The following is a 5,015-nucleotide window of genomic DNA, read 5'->3' as shown; positions in this document are numbered from 1 at the left end:
TTATGAATATGTCCCCGAAAGACAATAAATTGGTAAATAAAAAAATTGGGGGTGGAGAAGATAAAAAATGAATATTTAAAAAAATCTGCTGGGCCTCTCTTGTGTTCCATCTTGAAGCTTAGTTGTGAATCTGCAGCCTTTTTCTTATTTTTAATGTAAAAAGCAAATTAAAAGCTGGAGAAAAGATCATTCTGATTCGGAAAATAACTCTGGAGTAAGAAGCTCAGTGGTTTTTTTTGTTTGTTTGTTCGTTTTTTTTTTTTTTAGGGATAATTCTGATTTTTCCATCTGGTCCCCAAAAGAGAAGTCTTACTTTTTCTTCCACATCTCGATGTCCCTGTGGTTATAGAGTAGCTCTCCACCCTTTGCCGAGACCCCAGGTAGCTGGACGGGATCGTGGGCTCTTCCTGACGCAAGAGTGGATGCACATTCCATCACCGTCCAGACTTGGTGGGAGACCTCCAGCGTGCTCAGGTGCAGACATTCACCTTCCCTGTCAGCACCAGCTCTCTGGGGACGAGGCCACCACCGTATATTCTACAGGGCTACGACTGGCCTGAAATATGGCAAAGGGTGTTGTCCACATGGAGTAGACAGGTTGGAGAGCTGGCAGGTCTTGTGACATCAATCAGAGGCCAAAGGCTGGCTGTCATTGGTGGGCAGTCCTCTCCAGGTGGCAAGAGGGCAGCCAACATAGCTTCTTTGCACTGCCGGTTTAGGTTTACTGAAGCGCTTTTGCTTACGTGAGCACCAAGGCCTCCCCTTGGCGACACAGCTGCTGTCTATGCGGTCTCTCTCTTCTTCCTCAGCTACAGGTGGTGGTTCCCCCAACCTGATCCCCAGAGCAGCAGCACCAGCAGCACCTGTCAGAATGCAAATTCTCAGGCCCCACCCAGACCAACTGAAACCGGATAGGGTGGGACCCAGAAATCTGTGTGTTTTCATTGACCCTCCAGGCGACCCCGATGCACCCTACAGGTAGAAAATCACCACCCTTGGAAGGTTTGAAAGATCCTCCTGCCCCGGCTTCACCCACACTAATTAAATCAGAATCTGGCAGTGAGACCCAAGTATCAGTAGTTCTTAAAGATCCCCCAGGTGACTCAGAGGGCAGGAGCTGGAGAGCCAGGTGTCTGTCTGCTCTCGGGCCTGGCTACTCAAGACTGTGGTATCTGGACCTGTAGTGTCAATGCTGCCTGGGAGTTTGCCAGAAATGCAGACTCTCAGGCCTCAGCCCAGACCTGCCGACTCGGTCTGCGCTTTCGCAGGATCCCCAAGCACAATAAAAGGGGATGAGCTCTGGCCCCGGGGTACAAAAAAGCAGAAAGCAATCTGAAGTCTGTGCCTGAAGCTTTATGGGTTCTGATTTATAGGTTCACGATTTACTGAACTGGGTCCAGAGGGTGCTGCTTTTGTTTTTCTGGTTTTCTGGTGATACTCCCCCAAACTCCATCAATGGAGGGGAAAATGGTGAGGGGGAGAGGGATTAAATTCAATGGGCATTCTAAGAGGGCACTACAGAGTGAATAATAGAGGTGGAAACACTTTAATTAACATTTGAATGTATTCTGCTCACCGTAGTATTAGTTACCACCATTTTGTCTAATAGCTACTCCCAGGAGGCCTCCCCACAAACCAGTCATTTTTTTTTTTTTTAGGCAAGGCAACCCTTGGTCGACCTCACAGATTGCAAGGAACTTGTCAGCTTACAATCCCTTACTTATTTTATTTTATTTTATCTTATTTTTATTTTATTTATTTTTATTTTTTACACCTATAGCACCTGGTCTTCCTAGGTGGTCTCCCATTCAAGTACTAACCAGGCCCGACCCTGCTTAGCTTCCGAGATCAGGTGGGATTGGGCTCGTTCAGGGTGACATGGCCATAGACTCACTTGTTCCTTATCCTCTGTCCACCCCACCTTCCAATTTCTTCTTTCATTCATTTCTTACCAGATCACTAATCGGTGATTTAGAAAGTGAAACCAACGCTGACTCAGAATTGGAATAAATATTAACTTGGACTGACTACTTTCTTAAGGAAGTGAAAAGAGCTTCAGATTAGAATAGGCCGACTTTGTGACAAAAGACAAGGGAAACTTTATTGCCTTGCAAATTTTTTTGTAGCTGACAAGATCTTTTTTTTTTTATTACCCAATCCCCATAGTCTATTTCATCATCTCGAGAGTGAGATGCGGCTGTACACTCATCTCTGTTATATATGCGTTTATGCGTAGTCGTGCCAAACAGGATCTTCAGAATACCTGCGTGTCTTGTGCTGGGGGGCATGGAAAGATGTCACCTGCGCGTCTTGTGCTGGGGGGCATGGAAAGATGTCATAGCTGGAAGCAAGGACACCTGGATCCCTCATAGCGAGTCACTTTGCTATACTGGGCCTCGATTGTCTCGCTTCTGTAATAATGACAGTTGAGGTCGCAAATTCAAACGCCTACAGGAGCCAGGGGGGAAATCTAAATGGGACTAAGGGCAGATACCACTCAGCCTTCCTCTCCTTGTAGCCTGTGGGAATATGGGTCCCATGTTACCGATTTCAAGGGAAGTAAAAAATATATATATATATGGCTTTTCGCAATTTCCCAATTTTTGAATATTGGGAACTAATATAACTTTTGTTTTGTTTTGTTTTGTTTGCAGAATTTGGAAGCTGCACAAAATACTCCTGAGACCATAGTCCACCTGGGACCAGCCAGGTAATGACCTGTAGACTAAGGGATATCCTGGGACTCTTGTAGAATTCCAATTCTCCCTTTTTAATGTATCTATTGTTTTTTGTGTAGTCTTATCTGTGTCTCTAGTTTATTCTTTTGATAAATATTTGAGGACCCATTATAAGCCAGGAACTGTAAGTGATTTAAAAAAAGAATGAGATGGGATTGCTACTCTTAGGTGAGCAAATAGGAGCGCTAAATGAGATGCCCCAATAAATAACGGGGCTTTCTTAGCAATCGGTATATGGCAATGCCATTGACTGATATAGGGAAGGCTTGCAAGGAAGCAAATTTGAGTCAAGAGTTCTGTTTTGACCACGTTGTAGTCAAGACGCATATGAGATCACTCACTGAGTACAGGTGCCAAGCATGGAGCGGAATTGATAAGAATGTGATCTAAAGATGCAAATTTGAGAGTTATCGGCCTAAGGATGGTACATTAAGCCTAAGTGTGAAAACAATGTCGGAGATAACAGGCTCAAGAAAAAGGAAAGTTATATGTTTTCAAGTGCAATTAGACAAATTAAAAAACCTAGAGTCATCCATCTTAAAGGCCCTCAAACATCCCTAGAAGCCCCCTTCAGAATCAAGTATGCAGTTCTTGCTGTTAGTCTAAATAAACGTGCCCTAGAATCTCAAGCACAACTCACGACAAGCAAAAATCCTTGTAACATCAATTGTAAAAAAATAACCTAGAAGAGCCTTTTCTTTTGTATTTGTATGACGTCAGTGTTGCTTTTTGATTTAAAACAAACCAAAAAAGCAATTGTGCAATCATTTAGACCATCCTATAGTTTAAATGGCTTTTCAGAATTGCCCGGATGCCGTCTCCATGGGAAACAAGCTCTGAGGCATACACCTTGGGAACATGACCTGCTGCTTATAAGTTAAGAATCGCTACTGCATAATTTTAATCAGACCCGACCCCTAACTCCAAGGAATTTGTAATGTAACACTAAAAATAGTAGCACTAGATAACGTTACTTATTGAGCATCTACAATGTGCCAGGCACCCTGTAGACAAAATTCTAATCTTCACACAGGCGTGATGGGGAGGTAGTATCCTCCCCATGTCCAGATGAAACTACCAAGACTCAGAAAGATTGCACATCTTGCTGACACTTATGTAAAGAGCTCCAACATGAATTTTCACTTCGCTTGTCTTCCTCGGGAAGGCCGAGTGAGATCTGAAGGCTCAATTGCTCTCTGCCGTAATAAATCCCTTCTCTATTTCTGTTTGGCTGAAAGGAGTGTACATCCACAGTCTTCCTTCAAAGTGTAATTTTCTCTTGCAGGTGAACAAATGATAGATGAGGGTATTCTATGGGACAGGAGATTATGGAGGTGATAGTTCTGAGCCGCTTCAGATTTTATCTTTTTTTTTTTTTTTAAGCTTTCCAATTTGTTAGATGCTGACATGCTTGGTGACCTTGGGCAGGACACATAAGCTCCTTGAGCCTCAGTTTCTTCATCAGCAAAGGTTGGATCAGGCCATGTTTAGTTGTCTTCCACTCTAAATGACCGTAATGATTCATTCATCTCTTGCCTGTTGCCATCAGATAATTGATGGCAACAAATGCCTGGGTTTCAAATGGCATCGATGTCACTCCTCTTCCCCATTTTCGAAAATAAAACATCAGCCTTAATCTTTGGAACAGTATTTCCTAAAATATGCTTCTTAGAACACAGCTCCTTAAGATATGAAAATAGGACTCTATGTCGAAAAGATCACCTAGATCACCTTCTGGGAGAGTCACAATAAATCATTCTTTTTATAAACCCAGTGTTTCCCACTTATTTGACTAGGGAATCCATTTTTCGTTGAATATTTAATGATAGTTTGTCCAAGTATGTAGATAATTCCCATGTTTCTATTGAAGGCCACTATTAATAAATCCATCTATCAGACTCATTTTTTTTTTGTTACATAGCCTGTGATGCAAAGAGAGAGAAATTTAAACTTGTGCCTGTTTGCTGAATTTCCTCTATCGATCCTGTTCACTAAGTGACTCTATCACAGAAATGGCAGATAGGTTTCTTCTGTCATGACAGCTCTGATCAATGGTAGTAGCTGCCTGGAGGTCTGTGTTGAAAATGACAATAAGACCTTCAATGAGCTTGGGGGGAAAATATGCTATGATTGATTATTTATTTATTTATTTTTTATTTATGCCTACAGCACCTAGTCTTCCTAGGTGGTCTCCCATCCAAGTACTAACCAGGCCCGACCCTGCTTAGCTTCTGAGGTCAGACATCAGTCTTGTTCAGGGTGGCAATGGCCGTAGAC

The 5,015-nt window shown here is 42.8% G+C and overlaps 1 long non-coding RNA gene and 2 pseudogenes across 1 annotated transcript; 1 reads left to right on the top strand and 2 right to left on the bottom strand.

The window, feature by feature from the left end:
• Window positions 1–1,771: 1,771 nt before the first annotated feature.
• LOC120620573 (uncharacterized) lies at window positions 1,772–1,890 on the bottom strand (annotated as a pseudogene).
• A 42-nt stretch (window positions 1,891–1,932) lies between these two features.
• On the top strand, window positions 1,933–3,378 carry LOC120620445 (uncharacterized). Its single transcript, XR_005657869.1, has 2 exons — window positions 1,933–2,559; window positions 2,655–3,378. It is a non-coding gene; the product is annotated as an uncharacterized LOC120620445 (long non-coding RNA).
• A 1,520-nt stretch (window positions 3,379–4,898) lies between these two features.
• LOC120620688 (uncharacterized) lies at window positions 4,899–5,015 on the bottom strand (annotated as a pseudogene).

The sequence above is a fragment of the Pteropus medius genome, unplaced genomic scaffold (genome assembly GCF_902729225.1).
Source record: "Pteropus medius unplaced genomic scaffold, Ma_sr-lr_union100, whole genome shotgun sequence".
NCBI lineage: Eukaryota > Metazoa > Chordata > Mammalia > Chiroptera > Pteropodidae > Pteropus > Pteropus medius.
The sequence above is the reverse complement of the archived record's forward strand: the minus strand, read 5'-3'. Positions and strand labels throughout refer to the sequence as shown.